This window comes from Spermophilus citellus, assembly GCF_964194105.1.
Source record: "Spermophilus citellus genome assembly, chromosome: 2".
Taxonomy (NCBI): Eukaryota; Metazoa; Chordata; class Mammalia; order Rodentia; family Sciuridae; genus Spermophilus; species Spermophilus citellus.
In genome coordinates, this window is record NC_138183.1 from 22,650,881 (window position 1) to 22,671,639 (window position 20,759).

General features: G+C 37.5%; 1 long non-coding RNA gene and 1 pseudogene across 2 annotated transcripts in view; both read right to left on the bottom strand.

Moving 5' to 3' along the window:
* Positions 1-20,759, bottom strand: part of LOC308642952 — a 1,001,730-nt gene that overhangs the window by 68,392 nt on the left and 912,579 nt on the right. The window lies entirely within an intron of this gene.
* LOC308642296 (replication factor C subunit 5-like) lies at positions 1,417-2,439 on the bottom strand (annotated as a pseudogene). Its single transcript has one exon. The product of its transcript is annotated as a replication factor C subunit 5-like (transcript).

The window sequence follows — 20,759 nt, forward strand, 5'->3', positions numbered from 1 at the left end:
TATTTCAGCTCTGAGAGTGAGAGGGTCAGCTTAGAGGGTGGTAACATTTTAGCTCCTTCTGTTTCTATTCCCTTTGGTGACAGTGTCTAAAACACGACCTTTCCTCTACTGAACACTCAAGGATGTTGATCATTTTCATTAAGGGGATACACGGGGGCTGATGGCTGGGAGGAGAGCAGGAGACTCCCCTCGAGGATGTCCACAGTGAGGGGACGGCAGACAGCAAGGGGACTGAAACCTCAAGTTGGAAGACTTAAGCTGACATTCAGTTCCACTGAGAAAGGAAGTTTCCATACCAGCAGGCTCATTATTTGGTGGGGATCGAGTGGATTGAAAATATATTGTTAAAATTTGGGTGAGGGACTAGGACGAATGTTGGCCCGGGGTTTGAACACATGGTAGATGAGGCATACTTTTGGGAAGCATATTTCCTTTTTGGCTCTTGTAACTAACTACTGCTAGGATCAGTTTACTTTGTTGAAGTAAAAAGCAAATGATGCTTCTCTTCCTTCTCTGTTTTCTTTTTTCTTTATATTTTATCTTATAGGTAATAACTTCTTATTCTCTTACATAGCTAACCACATGCTATTAACTTGTATAATCACATTTTTTTAAGGAACAGCCTAAAAGAAAGTTTATTCAGTAATATTACAGATAAGTCAGCATTTCTAATGCTGGCTAAGAAGCAGCATCTCTTGTGGTGAGTACCAAGCTAGCTGCTTTAGCCTTGCTTTAAGCAAAACTGTAAAAGAGACCACTGTACTGTAGGGTCAGTCCTTTGAGCAGGTCCAGGTTTCGGGTTGAGCTTCATCTGACAGGCCCTCCCAGTATGAAGCAAGTGTAAGCAATGGCCTAGGATGGCATGATTCAGAGACTAGATCTGTATTTAAAACTTCAAGTTTTTTCCTTTTTCCTGAGACCTGCTACAAATTCTACTGCAAGAGGGGAAACAAAAAGATGAGTTTTTAAAGTGTTCACTGTTTTATAAGAATAGAACAGTTGGGGCCAGAAAGTCACTAGCACCTGTTTATGAAGTAGACAATGCCAAATACTAGGTTGATAAACTTGGGAGGTGATTTCCTTGAGTTGAAAGACAGTCGGACCACAGTAGATTTGAAAACCTCATGTTACAGACCAAAATGGGGTCGGCCAATTTCCTGTTATCCAAGCACTAAAGGGTAAAAATACTAAAAAAGTAAAAAGCAGTGTGATAAGATAGGTATATGTTAAAATTGTTTTCTATGTTGGTGTTTCAAACAACCAGAGAGTGCTTTTTAAATATCTGCCCGTCCACTCCTGGACCAGAGTTTTCCAAGACCTGGGCAGACTGGCTTCATCCCACAGCCACACCTATAACTGAGTCCTCCGTTCTCCAGTCAGTGATGGGCCTGAGATGTGGAGATGGGTTTGGAGCACCTAGGCCTCTGCCACAATCAGGTCTCGGGTAACCTGAAAGGCAGCAACGATGGAGCTCAGCTGAATCTTCTCACTGGTGCCAACAGAAAGCCTGTACTCCATGTCTGCCATTTTGGTCAATAAATGTATTCGAACTGACAATGGAAAGTCCACTCTGTGAACAAATAAGTGAATCTCGGTCAGGATGTCATGCAACACCAAACCCTTCAGAGTTTTCAACTCCATGTTATTTCTGTAGGCTGTAGTGAAGTCCTGATTCAACATCCAGTCCAGAATGTTGGCGATATCAGACTTGAGTGGGTGCCCTGTGCAGGTGTAGACAGTCTCCTCTGTCACCTTCCCGAAGGCCATATTGGTGCTCTGCAAAATATTTAGAGCCCTTTGCATATCTCCGCTGAGTCACAAGTGCTTTCATCTCATCTTCACTTATATTGACTTTCTCTTCTTCTATGACATGTTCCAGGCGGAGAACCATGAGTTCAGGTGTCAGGGGACCAAACCGGAACCTTGTACGCCCAGACTGTAAGGCGGGGATGATCTTGGACAGATAGTTACAATGAGGCAAAATCTGATATTTTCAGTGAATTTCTCAATCACTCTTCTCAAGGCATTCTGGGCATCCTGCGTCATGGCCTCAGCTTCATCCAAGAACACTAGCTTAAACCCTTTTTTAAATATTGTCCTTGTGCTGGCATAGCTCCGGATTGGCCCCCGAACAATATCTATTCCTCCGTCATATGAAGCATTCAGCTCCAGGACCATGGAGCCAAATTCTTTGTCTTTGCACAGCTGTTTAGCACAGGCTAGGATGGTGGACGTCTTTCCTGTCCCTGGAGGGCCATAAAGAAGCAGGTGTGGCAGTCGGTCTTCACTGATGAATTTCTGAATGGTACTCAGAATGTCCTGATGAGAAATGAGATCATTCAGTGTCTGTGGCTGGTATTTTTCAACCCAGGACAGGTTCCTGATCTTAGCTGCCACAAGCTGCTGCTGCTGCTGCTGCCTGAGCGCTGAGGCCTCCATGGCTGGGAGGCTCAGATGACCGGGGCCACCGTTGTCATAGTCGTCGTCATCGTTGTATCCCCCCAACACCTTCAGGCCTCCAGCTGTGACCGAACTCCCAAGACCCTCCCACATTTTTGTTTAAAAGCCTTTCTTTTCTGTGCAAAGCACTGCATTTTTTAAAGGAATAAGTATTTGACATAAAATTTTTAGACCATGTATATGTGCATATACATGTATACCATATGTGTTGGGACACCACTTATCTGTAGATAGTTTATAAACTCTGAGATACACCATGGTTAGGTAGCAGGGAATGATTGAGGGACATGGAATGAGGGGGCTATTCCTGGAACCCTGGCCCCTATCTTGATATATCCGAATGCTCACAGCCAGAAGCAAGTGAGGTACTGGAATAAAAACGATCAAAATACTAGGAGACATGGGCTTCCTCTGTGAAACATTTGCTCCCTGTTGAAGAAGTGCTGGGAAGGCTATGAGGCCAGCCAGCCCCTCTGTCTCCTGCTGCATCATTACAATGAAAGTGAGTCTGCCTCATGGTGAGGAGCCCTCCATATCAGGAGAGAACCCTGTCTCGTCTCCAGAGATAGCTCAGGTGCCCAGAGGAACCTCCTGGTCTGGAATGGTTTACACCCTGCTGCAAAGCCCAGACAAAATCTTAACCACTCCTTTATGATTTTTAGTGGCCTTTCCTGATATGGTACCAGCTAGAACAAGGTACCTAAACTGTGGCTGCACTTAAGAATTGCCTGGGGAGGTTGTTAAGAACAGACTTGTGAGCTCCAGTGTAGACCTACTCCTGAGTCAATTATCTAGGGGTAGGATCTAGGAATTTGTACTTTTAGTAATTATTCTGACTGATTCTGTAACAGGCCAGCAACTCTTTCAAAAGATGTCATTTGAGAGTCACTGATTTGGTACATAAACAACTGTGTTGTCACATCTGTGGAAAGAGCAGCCCTAGAGGTTTAATGAAATCCAGCCATTTTTGGATTTATGATTTTAGGGACCTTTTTTAATGTAGCATGCTGCTGTGGGCTTATAAAACCCAGGCACAGGCAATGGCTCTGGTTTCAGGTGTTTTCTTATTACTGCTATTGCTTGACTCCTGTTCCCATTTCTCTGACTTTCACACCCAAGCACTAGATACTATTCCTGGTCATCCTCTGTTTTGGTGAACAGCTCTCTGCTCCTCTTTGGTTTCCTGATCCACTGCCCTGCTCACCTTCTAGGTCTGGGTGCTTGAATGCAGGTTTGGTTAAAGGACACTCTTTTCCAGGTTTGGTTCATTAGGGTCTCCTTTACCCAGGCCTTGTCAGCAAGTGTCATTAGATTAGACAATGAAACTTCTTAGGGAGTGTTTATGTCTGTGACTAAAATGCCCAACAAGAACAACCTAGAGGAAGAAAAGTTTGTTTGGCTCACGGTTCCAGAGGTTCAGTCGACTCCACAGTCGACTCACCATAGGGCCTAAGGTGAGGCAGCACATCATGATGGGAGGGTATGGTGGAAGAAAGCAGCTCAGGACATGGCAACCAAGAAGCAGAGCTCTGCTCTCCAAGGACAAAATATAAACCCCAAGTCCACACCCGTAGTGACCTACCTCCTCTAGCCATGTCCTACCTGCCTACGGTTACTGACCAGTTAATCCATTATCAGTGGATTGATCCACCAATTAGGTTACACCCATCATAATCTAATTATTTTACTTCTGAAAATCCTTTCATTGTCTCACATGTGAACTTTTCAGGGGGCAACTCATATCTAAACCACAATGGGGAGGTAATGCATTTTCCTTATTCCTGGTTTTCATAAGGGAAATTTCCCCCCCTACATGCTCCACTTAGATTCTTTCTTCAGAACCTTTTCACACAGTCAGGGGTAGAGTAAATACTCTGATTTGAGATTTTTTGAGAAGGAACTGGGCCTGTGAAGCTCAGTGCTTTATTCACTCTCTTTTTGTAGGAACAAACTTGCTGACCGAAGCTCACATACTGGTTGGCACCTCTCTGCTGTACATTAACAGACACAAGCCCCTGTGGAGAAAGGCCCAAGGTTGCCCAGTTGGCCTGTGGTACACAACCCTAATTCTGGGGTACATATTATACAGGCAAACCCTCCTGGCTGGGAGACAGACCTAAAGCTATGCCCCTCCATCTACTTTTGGTAGAAATAAAGGCGGCATTTTGGCTCTAATCTGCTCATTTTTTTCTCTCTCTCAGTGCATTCAGAATTCAAGTGGGAAAAGAGCAGTGCCATTCACTTTTGTTTACTTGATCTTCCCCAAATCTATGACATATGCATCATATCTACTTTTCCTAATAGCTCAAAATGAGATATGAATCCAGCAGGTAATTGAAGCACCAAGTCCACGTCTCCCGTCCAACTACTGAGCATTTTCTAATGCAAAGGAATATGAGGCATATTCTGAGGAAATCTGTACATCTGTACCTTGCTGAGCATTTAGCTCATTTTGCTGGTGAGATGTTATGGTAAAGTGAAAAAGCAGCATTGTGTTCAAAACACAGGAGACTAATTGTCAGAGTGCAAAGAGCACTCCATTACTTAAGAGTTGAGTGACCTTAGACATTTTACTTAACCTTCAGAGATTCAGTTTATTTCTCCTTAAAATAAGAATAATGACACCTTCCTCTTGAGATTATAGTGATTAGGTAGTACATTTGAAGTACCTGCCCTGTCTCCCTCCTGTGCAGATCTCATGACTTCCTCTGTAACTACACTGTACCGAATCAGAATGTTTTCTAAATACTATCCTTCATGTCCAGATAAAAGTATGGGATTCTGCTTTATTGTCACCACATCATGGAATTTACTCCCTTGAATGTGCTTTTGTTTTTTAAGGAATTTCTCAAGGTGAAGAAGTAAAAAAGATTTTTAAAAATATATTTTTATTTTTATTGATGTATAGTAATTTTATTTACAAAGTACAGTGTGACATTTCAATTTTGTATTCAATTCATTATGATCATATCAGATTAACTATCATTTTAAACATTTATCATTTCTTGTATTGAGAACATTCAAAATCTGTTCTACTAGCTATTTTGAAATATTTAATTAATTAGTTAACTGTAGTTATTCCAGTATGCTATAGGACATTAGAAATGATTCCTCCTACCCTATTGTACTCTTATACCTATTAACCATCCTCTCTCTTTTGCCTGCTTTCTGGCATCTGGTGACCACTATTGTATTCAATATTTTGGCTTCCACATATTAGGGAGAACATGCAGTATTTGTCTTCCTGTGCCTGAATTATTTCACTTAGCATAATGTCCTCCAGTTCCATCCGTATTGCTGCAATTTATTTTTTTGACAGTAACATTCCATTGTGTATATTACCACATTTTCTGCATCTATTTATTTACTGGCAGGTACCTGGATTGTTCTATATCTTAACTATTGTGAACGGTACTACAATAAATGGGGACATGCTGGTGTCTCTTTCACCTACCAACTTCAGGTCCTTTGGCTATATACACCTAGTAGTGGGATTGCTGGATGATACATGGTAGTTCTGTTTCTAGCTTTTTAAGGAAACTCCAAACTGTTTTTCATAATGGCTGTGATTTATTTTTTAAATTTTTAAAATTTGTTTTAGTTAGTTATACATGACAGTAGAATGCACTTATATACTTTGAATTATCATACATAGATGAGATATAATTTCTCATTTTTCTTTTTTTTTTAAAGAGAGGGGAGAGAGAGAGAGAGAGAGAGAGAGAGAGAGAGAGAATTTTTTAATATTTATTTTTTAGTCATTGGCGGACACAACATCTTTGTTTGTATGTGGTGCTGAGGATCGAACCCAGGCCGCACGCATGCCAGGCGAGTGCGCTACCGCTTGAGCCACATCCCCAGCCCCATTACAATTCTTAATACACATATATACTACAATTTTTATATCTTTGTATATAAAGTAAGTTGACACCCAATTCAAGTCTTCATACATGTACTTTGGATAATGATGTCCATCACATTCCACCATCCTTGCTAATCCCCTGCCCCTCCTTTTCCCTCCCACCCCTCTTCCCTATCTAGAATCCATCTATTCCTCCCATGTTCTCCCTCCCAATCCCACTATGGGTCAAGCTCCTCATATCAGAGAAAACATTCTGTATTTGTTTTTTTGGGATTGGCTGACTTCACTTAGCATTATCTTCTCCAACACCATCCATTTACCTGCAAATGCCATGGTTTTGTTCTTTTTTAATGCTGAGTAAAATTCCATTGTGTATATATGCCACATTTTTTTATCCATTCATCCACTGAAGGACATCTAGTTTGGCTCCACAGTTTAGCTATTGTGAATTGTGCTGCTATAAACATTGATGTGTCCCTGTAGTATGCTGTTTTTAAGTCCTTTGGGTATAGTCTGAGGAGAGGAATAGCTGGGTCAAATGGTGGTTCCATACTCAGTTTTCCAAGGAATCTCCATACTGCTTTCCAAATTGGCTGCAGTCCCACCAGAAATGTATGAGTACCTTTTTTCCCCATATCCTCGCCAACACTTATTGTTGTTTGTATTCTTAATAGCTTCCATTCTGACTGGAGTGAGATGATGTCTTAGAATGGTTTTGCTTTGCATTCTCTGATTGCTAGAGATGAGGAGCATTTTTTCATATATTTTTTGATTGATTTTTTTATCTTCTTCTGAGAAGGGTCTGTTCAGGTCCTTGGCCCATTTGTTGATTGGCTTATTTGTTTTTTTGTTTAGCTTTTTAAGTTCTTTATATACCCTAGAGATTAGTGCTCTAACTGATATGTGAGAAGTAAAAATTTGCTCCCAGGATGTAGGCTCTCTGTTCACCTCAAAGATTGTTTCTTTTGCTGAAAAGAAACTTTTTAGTTTGATTCCATCCCATTTATTGATTCTTGTGCTATAGTGTCTTATTAAGGAAGTTGGGGCCTAATCCCACATGATGAAGACTAGGGCCTACTTTTTCTTCTATTAGATGCAGTCTCTCTGGCTTAATTCCTAGGTCCTTGATCCATTTGAGTTAAGTTTTGTACATGGTGAGAGATAGGGGTTTAATTTCATTTTGTTATGTATGGATTTCCAGTTTTCCCAGCACCATTTGTTGAAGGTGCTATCTTTTCTCCAGTGCATGTTTTTGGCACCTTTGTCTAATATCAGATAATTGTAAATTTGTGGGTTAGTCTCTGTGTCCTCTATTCTGTACCATTGGTCTACCAGCCTGTTTTGGTGCCAATACCATGCTGTTTTTGTTACTATTGCTCTGTAGTATCGTTTAAGTTCTGGTATAGTGATGCCACCTGCTTCACTCTTCCTGCCTAGGATTGCTTTAGCTATTATGGGTCTCTTATTTTTCCAGATGAATTTCATGATTGCTTTTTCTATTTCTATGAGGAATGCCATTGGGATTTTGATTGGAATTGCATTAAATCTGTATAGTGCTCTTGGTAGTATGGTCATTGATAATATTAATGCTGCCTATCCAAGAGCAAGGTAGATACTTCCATCTTCTAAGGTCTTCTTTGATTTCTCTCTTTAGGGTTCTGTAGTTTTCACTGTATAGATCTTTCATCTCTTTTGTTGATTCCCAAGTATCTTATTTTTTTTTGAGGATGTTGTGAATGGCGTAATTTTTTTCTTTTCCTTCTCAGAGGATTTGTCACTGATATACAGAAATGCCCTTGAATTATGGGGGTTTATTTTATATCCTGCTACTTTGTTGAATTCATTTACTGGTTCTAGAAGTTTTCTGGTGGAGTTTTTTGGGTCTTCTAGGTATAGAATCATATCATCAGCAAATAGAGCTAGTTTAAGTTCTTCTTTTCCTATACATATCCCTTTAATTTCTTCCATCTCTCTAATTGCTCTGGCCAGTGTTTCATGAACTATGTTGAATATTAGTGGTGATAGAGGGCATCCCTGTCTTGTTCCAGATTTTAGAGGGAATGCCCTCAATTTTTCTCCGTTTTGAATGATGTTGGCCTGAGGCTTAGCATAGATAGCCTTTACATGTTGAGATATGTTTCTGTTATCCCTAGTTTTTCTAGTGTTTTGAACATAAGGGGTGCTATATTTTGTCAAATGCTTTTTTTTTCTGCATCTATCAAGATGATCATATGATTCTTATCTTTAAGTCTATTGATGTGATGAATTACATTTATTGATTTCCATATGTTGAACCAACATTGCATGCCTGGGATAAAATCCCACTTGATCATGGTGCACAATTTTTTGATATGTTTTTGTATTTGATTTGCCAGAATTTTATTGAGAATTTTTGCATTCTATGTTAATTAGAAATATCTGTCTGAAGTTTTCTTTCTTTGAAGAGTCTTTGTCTGGTTTTGGAATCGGGGTGATATTGGCTTCATAGAATGAGTTTGGAAGTGCTCCTTCTTTTTCTATTTCCTGAAATAAATTGAAGATTATTTGTATTAGCTTTTCTTTAAAGGTCTTGTAGAACTCAGCTGTGTATCCATCCGGTCCTGAGCTTTCCTTCGTTGGTAATCTTTTGATGGCTTCTTCTATTTCCTCACTGGATAATGGTCTGTTAAGTTGTGTATATCTTCCTGACTCAATCTGGGCAGATCATATGACTTAAGGAATTTGTCGATGCCTTCAATGTCTTCTATTTTATTGGAGTAGAAGGTTTCAAAATAATTTCTAATTATCTTCTGTATTTCTGTAGTGTCTGTTGTGGTATTGCCTTTTTCATAATGTATGCTGGTAATTTGAGTTCTCTCTCTCCTTCTCTTTCTTAGCATGGCTAAGTGTCTAACAATTTTATTTATTTTTTCAAAGAACTAACTTTTAGTTTTGTCAATTTTTTCAACTGTTTCTTTTGTTTCAATTACATTGATTTCTGCTCTAATTTTAATTATTTCTTGCCTCTGCTTTTGCTGCTGATTTGTTCTTCTTTTTCTAGGGCTTTGAGATGTAGTGTGAGGTCATTTATTTGTTGACTTTTTTTTTAAGGAATGAACTCCATGCAATGAATTTTTCCTCTTAGTAATGCTTTCATAGTATCCCAGAGATTTTGATATCTTGTGTCTATGTTCTCATTTACCTCTAAGAATTTTTAAATCTCCTCCTTGATGTCTTCGTAACCCATTGTTCATTCAGTAGCATATTGTTCAGTCTCCATGTGATGCATAAATTTTTATTTATTTTATTTTGTTGTTGATTTCCAATTTCATTCCATTATGATCTGATAAAATACATGGTAGTATCTCTACTTTTTTGTATTTGCTAAGAGTTGCTTTGTGGCATAGTATATGGTCTATTTTAGGGAAGGATCCATGTGCTGCTGAGAAGAAAGTGTATCCACTTGATGCCGGTTGAAATATTCTATATATGCAGTTAAGTCTAAGTTATTAATTATATTATTGAGCTCTGCAGTTTCTTTATTCAACTTTTTTTTGGAAGATTTATCCAGTGGTGAGAGGATTGTTAAAGTCACCCATGACTATTGTGTTGTGGTCAATTTGACTCTTGAACTTGAGAAGAGTTTGTTTGATGAACATAGCTGTACCATTGTTTGGGGCATATATATTTATGATTGTTATGTCTTGTTGATATATTGTTCCCTTGAGCAGTATGTAATGTCCATCTTTATCCCTTTTAATTAACTTTGGTTTGAAGTCTACTTTATTTGATATGAGTATGGAAACCCCTGCTTGCTTCTGTAGTCCATGTGAATGGTATGATTTTCCCCAACCTTTCACCTTTAGTCTGTGTATGTCTTTTCCCAACAGATGAGACTCCTGTAGACAGCATTTGTTGGATCCTTTTTAATCCAATCTGCTAGGCTTTGTGTTTTGATTGGTGAGTTTAAGCCATTAATATTTAGGGTTACTATTGAGATATGGTTTGTATTTTCTTTTCTTTCTTTTTTTTTGAGAGAGAATTTTTTAATATTTATTTTTTAGTTTTTGGTGGACACAACATCTTTATTTTATTTTTAGTGGTGCTGAGGATGGAACCCTGCACCTCGCACATGACAGGCGAGTGCACTACTACTTAGGCCACATCCCCAGCCCTGGTTTGTATTTTCAGCCTTATTTGTTAATTTTTGTTATTTAACTTGACTTGGTTTTCCTCTTTGATTAGTTTTTCCTTTAGTGTGCTACCTCCCTCTGCTGGTTTCCATTGTTGTTTTTCGTTTCCTCTTCATGAAATATCTTGCCCAGGATGTTTTGTAGTGCTGGTTTTTTAGCTATAAATTCTTTTAACTTTTGTTTATTGTGGAAGGTTTTTATTTCATCTTCAAATTTGAAGCTTAATTTTGCTGGATACAAGATTCTTGGTTTGGCACCCATTATCTTTCAGAGCTTGAAATGTGTTCTTCCAGGATCTTCTAGCTTTCAGGGTCTGTGTTGAAAAATCTGCCATTATCCTAATTGGTTTACCCTATATGTAATCTGATTCCTTTCTCTTGTAGCTTTTAAAAATTCTCTCATTATTTGATATGTTGGGCATTTTCATTATAATGTGTCTTAGGGTGGATCTGTTGTGATTTTGCACATTCGAAGTCCTGTAGGCTTCTTGGATATGTATTTCTGTTTCATTATTTATGTCTGGAAAGTTTTATGATATATTTCATTGAACAGATTGCTCATTTCTTTAGTTTGGACCTCTGTGCCTTCCTCTATCCCAATAATTCTTAAATTTGGTCTTTTTATGCTATCTCATATTTATTGGATGTTCGGCTCGTGGTTTCTTTTCATTTTCACTGTGCTGACTACTTCTTTTCAAGATGATATACTTTATCTTCACTCTCTGATGTCCTGTCTTCTATGTGGTCTACTCTATTGGTAATGCTCTTGTTTGAGTTTTTAATTTGGTTTATTATTTCTTTCATTTCAAGAATTTCTATTTGGTTTTTTTGTGTAACCTCTATCTCCTTGTTGAGTTGATCTTTTCTTCTTGAATTTGTTTATGTAGCTCATTGTCAAAATGATCTTTCGCTGCCTATATTTGTTGTATAAGTCTTCTTTGAGATCCCAAAACATTTTAATTATGTATATCCTGAAATCTTTATCTGTAATTTTTTTCTACTGTAGCTGTCAATTCTTCTAATGATGTGTTGTCTTGAATTGTTTGTGGTACTTTCTTCCCTTGTCTTTTCATGTTGCTTGAATTTCTTTTCTCCAGCTCTATGTGACTTGTATGTTATTGTTTTTACCCTATAGATTTGTAGTGCTCTTGAATGGTTCTAAGATCCCTCCTTTGTGGGGGAGGACAATGTTAACAGATCCTAATATTAACAGTACATCACCTATGAACAAATTATTGTTATTAAGACATTGATATTTCATCTCAATGTCCAGAAATGTTGTATTCAAGTATTATTTAAAATATAATCAGTAGTTTCATAAAAGGTATACAGTTTCTGGTGGCGGACAGTGAACTGGGGGTCAGGCATAGCACAATATGCTAAGGGGGAAAGATGTGAGGGTATGGGGTTCATATAACTTAGGAAATTTGAAGGGAATCTCTAATGAAGAGGGTTAGAAGCAGGGAAAAGACAGGAGGTAATTTAGGGTAGACAAGTACGTGGGATGACAGTAGAGAACATAAAAACAGATATACATATGTATTTAGAAAATTACAGATGTTAAAATAGTAAAATTTGGAGTGTGCAAGTAGAAGAAAGAAGAAAAAGGGGAAAGAAAGAAATAAAGAGAAAAGAGAGAGATAAGAAATAGAAAAAAAAGAAAATAGAGATAATAAAAAAACCCTGGGGGGGGGGAGAGGCCTTATGCAATTCCTCTATATTATATTATTCATGTGACTTAGTTCTCATAGTTCTATTTCATGTAAGTTCTTGGTTTCACATATGTTGGGGTTGTGAGGGCCAGAAAATAGAAGGGTAGAGGAGGAAGAATAAGGATAAGAAGGCAAAATAAATGAATGAATGAATAAATGAATGAATAAATAAATAAGCAACAACAACAAACTCTTAGAATTCTGTTTCCTTTCTGCTTCTCTTCTCTTCCAGGAGTTGTCTTAACCAGGGTGAGAAGACTTGAGCCCTCCCCTGTATTGGCTCCCTCTCCTGCCTGGAGCTTCCCAATTCTGTTCTTGCCTCAGTCTGGCTGGGCACAGAATCATGAGCCACTCAAGCAGGAACAAAACTTTATTTTTGAAAAAGCCGCCAATACTCCGTACGCGCTGGCAAGCCAAAAACTGGTCCACCCACGCGTGCGTCTACCGGAACCGGGCCCGACCTCCCCCGGAATTCCCTCCTACTATCCTTCCCCAACCAATGGGAACTCTCCAGGAGTCCCATAACATGAGTCCCGTAGCAGGCCAAGGTGAACAGCAGGAGTCCAATTTCCATATGAATGTAAATCTTAACATAATCATATCATCTCAATGGCTAGCTGGTGTCACCTTACAACCGAAAGTGCCATGCATCATATTATTTGCTTGTGGCTCCTAGCATGTTCTCTCTGATTTGCTTTACTTTTTAGACCCCTCACTTCCTTTGCTTATCAGGTCCCAACTGTGAGACCTCACACCCTCAGGGTTGTGCCAGATGGACTGTGTCCTGGTCGCACTGTGCTCCTCCTGGTCGCAATGTGCTCCCATTCAGCTGAAAGCGGTTTTTGTGCTGGGTAGTCACTGTGCCTAGTAATTGCAGCTGGGAAGGTGGGGAGGGAGGGGAAGTTGGAAACCAGGTGCCTGTTTCAACGGAGGTCCATGCTGGTGCTGATAGCCATGCCCACCAAAAAATGGTGAGAGAGGTTTTCCAAGATGGAGTCACTCTGCTACCAGTGCTGGGGTGTCCAGTAAGGTGGGGGGAGCTCATATGGCTTTGTGCTGTAGCTAGATTGCAGCCATGTGTCCTGTGTGGGAGTGCAGCTGATTGGGTGACTCGGGTGTGCCTTGAGAGCCATGTGCGCTAGAACTGCGGGCTTTGTGTCCGGAGTCTACTGGAACACAGAGGCTCTGATTTCTTTGCAGGTGGTTGCAGCTCTGATGGTTTCTGCGAAAATATAGGGGTCCTGTCATGTGCTCTGAGATGTTGTATTCCGTCTAGGTGAAACCTTGTGGAGACGCTGCCTGTTTTCTTGGTTTAATTCCACAGAGCAGCCAGAAACAGTACCTTCTCTATTCCACCATCTTGGATCCCCCATAGCTGTGATTTATATTGCCACTGACAGGATGTGAGCATTCCCTTTTTAATTTGCTATTTTCTGTCTTTTTGATAATAGCCATTCTAACTGGGTGGTTTTGATTTGTATTTCCCTGACAATTAGTGAGGTTTGAGTCTTTGTATATCCTCTTTTGAGAAACATCTATTCAGGTCATTCACCTATTTTTCTTTTTATAGGATTTTTTTGTTTGTTTCCTATTTTTTTTAGTTCCTTATATATTTTGGAAATTAATCCACTGTCAGATAAATTGTTTGCAAATACCTATTCTGTGGTTGTCTCTTCACTCTGATAGTTATTTCTTTTTTGGAGAATCATTTTAGTTTGACCTAACCTACTTGTTAATTTTTGTTTTGTAGCTTGTGCTTTTTGGGCCATATTTAAAAAAGTCTTTTCCCACACCAATGTCCTGAAGTGTTTCACCTGCATTTTCTTCTGGCAGTTTCATAGGTTTAGGTTCTTACATTTAAGTCTTTGACCTATATTGAGTTGATTTTTTTTGGGAGAGATAGGAATCTAGTTTCTTTCCTCTACATGTGGATTTCCTGTCTTCTCAGTGCCATTTGTAGGAGAGGATTTCCTTTCTCTAGTGTAAGTTCTTTCTGCCTTTGTCAAACCAGTACATTGTAAAAATATGGATTTATTTATGTTTTTTTCTTTCTCTCTTTTTTTGGCCCTGTGGATTGAACTCCAGGGCACTCTATCACTGAACTACATCATTAGTCCTTTTTATTTTTTATTTTGAGATGGGGTCTTACTAAGTTGAGGTCCTTGCTAAGTTGCTGAGGCTGATCTTGAACTTCTGATCCTCTTTCCCCAGCCTCCTGAATCACTGGGATTACAGGCATGGACCACCATGCCCAGTCTGGGTTCTCTATTCTGTTGCATTGGTCTATTTGTCTTGTTTTTACACTAGTACCATGCTGTTTGGTTACTATCACTTTATAGTATGTTTTGAAATTAGATATTGCAATGGCTCCAGCTTTGTTCTTTTTTCTTAAGATTGCCTTGACTATTTGAGGTTCTTTGTGGCTCCATGTGAATTTTAGGAGTGGCTTTGCTATTTCTGTGAAGAATGTCATTGGCATTTTGATAGGAATTACATTGTATAGGATGAACATTTTAACAATATTAATTCTTCCTGTTCATGAACATGGAATGTCTTTTCATTTTGCATGTATGTGTCATCTTCAACTTCTTTTATTAGTAATTTTATTAATTATAGAGATCATTTACTTCCTTGTTTAAATTTATTCCTAGATATTTTATTATTATTATTATTCTTTGACTTTTATGAATGAGATTTCTTGCTTCCTTCTTCTTTTAAAAATATTTTTGCTATTTTCTTTTTCCTATACTATTGGTACATTATAATTATACATATAGTGGGATTCATTTTTACATATTTGTACATGTACATGATGTAACAGTTATAATTTGGTTAATATCTTTCCCTACTATTTCCCCTTTCCCTTCCATCCTCACTCCCCCTTGTCCCTTTCCTCTGCTTTTCTGATCTCCCTTCATTTTCATGAGACCCTGACCCCCTCTAACTTTCACATATGAGAGAAAATATATGAACCTTGACTTTCTGAGTTTGGCTTATTTCATTTAACATAATGCTCTCAAGTTTCATGTATTTTTCTGCAAATGACATAGTTTCACTTTTATTTATGGCTGAATAAAAGTCCATTGTGCATAAATACCACATTTGCTTTATCCATTTATCCATTGACAGACACCTAGCCTGGTTCCATAGTTTGACTATTGTGCTGTGATAAACAGGTACGCATTTATCTCTATGATATGATCAATTTAATTCTTTAGGATAAACACAGAGGAGTGGTATAGCTGGGTCATATGGTGGCTCCATTCCTAGTCTTTTGAAGAATTTTCTTCCTGTTTTCCATTCTACTAATTTCCAACCCCACCTACAATGTTAAAGTTTTCCTTCCCTGCAACATTCTCTTTAGCATTTATTATTGTTTATATTCTTGATGGCTGCCATTCTAACTGGAGTGAGATAAAAATCTCAGTGTAGTTTTGCTTTGAATTTCTCTAATTGTTAGTGGTATTGAATATTTTTTCATATATTTGTTGGCCATTTGTATTTTTTCTTTGGGAAGTGTTCTTGATTGGGTTATTTGTTTTTTTTGTTGTTGTTAATTTGCAAGTTCTGCATATTAATATATTCTGGATAATAATTCTCTGCCAGAAAATTAGCAAACATTTTTTTTCTCATTCTGTGGGTTCTCTATTTACAATCTTAATTGTTTCCTTTCTGTCTAAAAAAAAAGTCTTTTTTAAAAACTCTGATCCATCTCACTTACTAATTCTTGGTGTTAGCTTCTGAGCTTAAGGAGTCTTATTGCAGTTCCTATATATTGGAGCATTGACCCTACATTTTCTCCTAGGAGTTTCAAAGTTTCTGTTCTAATTCCTGTTCTATGATCCATTTTGTGTTGACTTTTGTTCTGATGAGAGATAAGGATCTTGTATAATTCTTCCACATGTGGACAACCCGTTTTCCCAGTATCATTTGTTAAAATGTCTATCTTTCTACAATGTATGTTTTTGGCACCTTTGTCAAGTTCAAATTACTGTATCTATATGTGTTTTTCTCTATTCTATTCTGTTCCATTGGTTAAAATGTCTGTTTTTTGTGCCAATACCATGCAGTTTTTGTTACTACGTAGCATTGTTTGAAGTTGGGTATTGTAATGCTTCCAGTGGGTTTTTTTCCTCTTAGAATTGCTTTGGATAGGGCTGGGGATGTGGCTCAAGCAGTAGCGTGCTCACCTGGCATGCGTGCGGCCTGGGTTCGATCCTCAGCACCACATACAAACAAAGATGATGTGTCTGCCGAAAACTAAAAAATAAATATTAAAAAATCCCCCCCCTCTCAAAAAAATTTCTTTGGATATTTTTGAATATTCTGGATCTTTTATTATTTTGAATAAATTTTAGGTCTTTTTTCCCAATTCTGTGAAGAATATCATTGGTATTTTGATGGGAATTGCATTTAATCTGTATGTTGTTTTTGGAAACAAATCCATTTTAGCCATATTAATTCTGCCTATCCATGAACATGGGAGGTCTTTCCATCTTCTGGTATCTTTCAATTTCTTTCTTCAGTTTTCTGTAGTTTTCATTATAGAGATCTTTCACTTCTTTAGTTAGATTTATTTTCAGATATTTTATTTTAGAGTATCATGAATGGAATTGTTTTTCTGATTTCTTTCTCAGCAGATTCATTACTGATGTATAGTCAAACTATTGATTTTTATGTAGATTTTATATCTTGCTACTTTGATGGAGTTTTAAAAATTAACTCTAGCAGTTTCTGGTGGAACTTTTTGGATCTTCAAAGTATAGGATTATATCACCTGCAAACAGGGATAATTTGACTTCTTCCTTTCCTATTTTTATCCTTTTTATTTCCTTCTCTTGCCTAATTGCTCTGGCTATAATAGTAGTTGTGAAGGTGGGTGTCTTTGTCTTTTTCTAGATTTTAGAGGAGGTTCTTTTAGTTTTTCCTCATTAAGTACAATGGTGGTTTTGGATTTGTCCTATATAGCCTTTCCAATGTTGAGGCAATTTCCGTATTTTTTTTTTTAAGTTTCTATCATACATGGGTGCTGAAATTTTGAAGGCTTTATATTGAGATAACTATGTGATTTTTTTGTCTTTAATTATATTTATGTGGTGAATTACATTTAATAATTCATGTATATTAAATAATCCTTGCATCCCTGGAATGAAACTAATTTGGTCATGATATACAATCTTTATATGTTGTTGAATATGATTTGCTAATATTTTATCAAGGATTTTTTCATCCATGTTCATCAGTAATGTTGTTCTGTAGTTTCCTTTTCTTGGTGTGTCTGATTATGGATTCAGTCTGATACTGGATTTATAGACTGAATTGGAAGTGTTCTACCCCTTTCTCTTTTATGAAATAATTTGAGGAATATTAGCATTAGTTCTTCTGTAGAATTTATCTGAGAATCTCTCTGGTCCTGGGCTTTTCTTTGTTGGAAGGCTTTTATGACTGCTTCAATTTCTTTGCTAGTTATTGGTCTATCTAGGTTTTCTATATCCTCTTGGTTCAATTTTGACAGGCCATATGTGTCTATAAATGTATCTTTTTTTTTCTAGATTTTCCAATATTTTGGAGTATAGATTTTCAAAATAGTCCCTAATGCTCTTCCTGATTTCTGTGATAATATATTCTTTATCATCTCTAATTTTATTAATTTAGGTCTTCTCCCTTTTTTCTTGTGGTTACTTTGGATAAGGGTTTATCAATTTTGTTTATCTTTTCAAAGAACAAATTCTTTACTATATTGATTTTTTTCTCTTTTTATATTATTTATTTCACTGATTTTGGCTCTGATCTTAATTATTTCCTGCCTTTTATTGATTTTGGGATTGTTCTTATTTTTGCAGGGTCTTAGGCTGTTTATTTGGGATATTTCTTATTTTCTTATTTAGCTCATAGCTATAGAACTTCTCTTAGAATCACATTCATAATGTCCCAGAGGTTCTGATATGTTGTATCATTATTGTCATTTGTTTCTAATAACTTTTGAATTTCTCTCCTAATTTTTTTCTATCAGGTATTCATCATATAAAATGAATTTGAAGGTGTATTGTTCAATCTCAATAGGATTATACAATTTCTGTATTTTTATTGTTGTTGGTTTTTAATTTTATTCCAGTATGATCTGATAAGATAAAAGGAATTATATTAAATTTTAAAAATTTTGTTATGTGTTGCTTTGTGGACTGTAATTTGGTCTATTTTGGAGAAGGTCCCATGAGCATCTAAGAAGAAAGCAAATTTGGCTTTTGTTGGAGGAAATATTCTATAGATATCTGTTAATTTCAGTAATTTCTAAAATTTTTTAGTCCTAAAGAGTTTTTACTGAGCTTATGTCTAGATGACCTATTTATTAGTGAGAAAGATATGTTGAAATCACCCAGTCTGCAGTCTATCTGAGTCTTTAAGTCATGCTGTGTCTGCTTTATGTAAATAGGTTCATCGGTGTTTGCCGGGTTTCTGTTCTCTCGACTAAAAGGCTCAGGGGTCACTCCAGTTAAACTGGGCTAACTGGGCTGCATGAAATAACCACACAAGATGCACAAATACCTTTTTCTTTGGAGTCACTGTGACGGCTCCTCTGACCTTAAGGGTCCGCAGAAAGAGAGACAGCGAGAGCACTCACTGACCCCTTTTATTGAGGAGAAGCTATTCAAATGAGTCAAGGGGTCAGGTTTCAGGGGGCTGAGTCTATCTTCATGATGTCCACTGTCAGCAGGTTGACTGACACCTGGGTAGGCCATACCCAAGGGCACAGTAAGAGGAGGGGACACACACAAGGCACTTCCATGGAAGATTCTACCCTAAACAGGGCAAGGGGTTATATTACAAAGGAACAGGTGAGCATAGCTACACCCATGCACAAGACACTGACCCTCGCACCCAAGAAGGGTGGGAAAAGTTCTGCCACATTTCTACAACTGAGCGCCTCAGCACCCAGCCGGGGAGTGTAACCCAGTCACATGTAAGGTTGGTCTCCCACAAGTGTTTGGGGCATAAATGTATTGTACATTATATATTCTTTCCAGATTGTTGCATTTCCAATGAAGTGACCTTCTTTGTCTCTTCTAGTTTTGGCTTGAAGTCAGCTTTGTTAGAATGAGACTAGATAGTCTTGTTTTCTGGATCCATTAGCATGAATTATTATTTTCTACCCTTTCACTTTTAGCCTGTGGCTTTCTTGGCCTGTAAGATGAATCTGTTGCAAAAAACACAAAGTTAGGTGTTGTTTTAGAATCCACCCTGCTGGTGTGTGTCTTTCAATTGGAGAGTTGAAACCATTCACATTCAATGTTATTATAGAGAGATGTTTATGAATTGCTGCCATTTTGATTTATTTCTAATATTTAATTTGGCACTATTATTTGCTCAGCTACTCTTTAAATGAAATGTGTCCATTATGAGCTCTGGAGTTTGTTTTTGAGTTCTTCTGTGTGTAGTATTTCCGTACACATTTTCTATAGTGCTGGCTTAGCAGTCATGAATTCTTTTAGTTTCCTTGGATGGTTTTTATTTCTTAAATTCTAAAGGATAGTTTTGCTGTATATGGTATTCTTGGTTACCAGTTGATTTCAAGTCCTCCTGGATTTTAAAGTTTGTACTGAGAAATCAGAAGTGATTCTAATTGACTTGCCCCTAAATGTATTCTGACATTTTTCTCTTGAGGCCTTTATGGTTCTATCCTTGTTGTGTCTGTTAGGCATTTAAACTATAATATGTCATGGAGAAATTATTTTTTTGATCTTGTCTATTTGTGTTCTTAATGCCTCCTGTATCTGGATGACCATCTCATTCCCAAGGTTTGGAAAGTTTTCTGTTGTTATTTTCCTGAAGAGGCTATCCATGCCATTATTCTGCATCTCATGATGCTCTTTGGTTCCAGTGATTCTTAAATTTGGTCTTTTAGGCTAGGTGTGGTGGTGCATGCTTGTATTCCCAGTGGCTTGGGGGGCTGAGTCAGGAGGATCATGAGTTCAAAGCCAGCCTCAATAAAAGGCAAGGGGCTAAGCAGCTCAGTGACACCCTGTCTTTAAATAAAATACAAAATAAGGCTGGGGATGTGGCTCAGTGGTTGAGTGCCCCTGAGTTCAATCCATGGTACAAAAAATGGTCTTAATATTATCCCAGAGTTCTTAAATATTCTGATCATGATTATTTATTTTCTTTTCTTTAATACTGTCTGAATGTTCAAGACTGACCACATTGTCTTCCAGCCCTGAGATTCTCTTTTCTTCATGGTCTACTATATTATTATTATTTTTTTATTTGACTTATTATGCCTTTCATTTACAAGATTTCTGTTTGATTTCTTTTTAATATCTTATTTTCTTTTTGAATTTTAACTTTTAAATCCAATAATTACTTCCTCAATTCATTTAGATGTTTTTTCTGTGTTCTCTTGAGGTCTATTGATCATTTTCATAATTATCTTTTGAATTCTTTTTATGATATCCACTTCAATAGTTTAGAATTAGTTGCTGGTGAATTATGAATTTTACTGGGGTTCATGAAACTTTGTTTTTTCATATTTCTTGTATTCTTCTATTGGGTTTTGTTC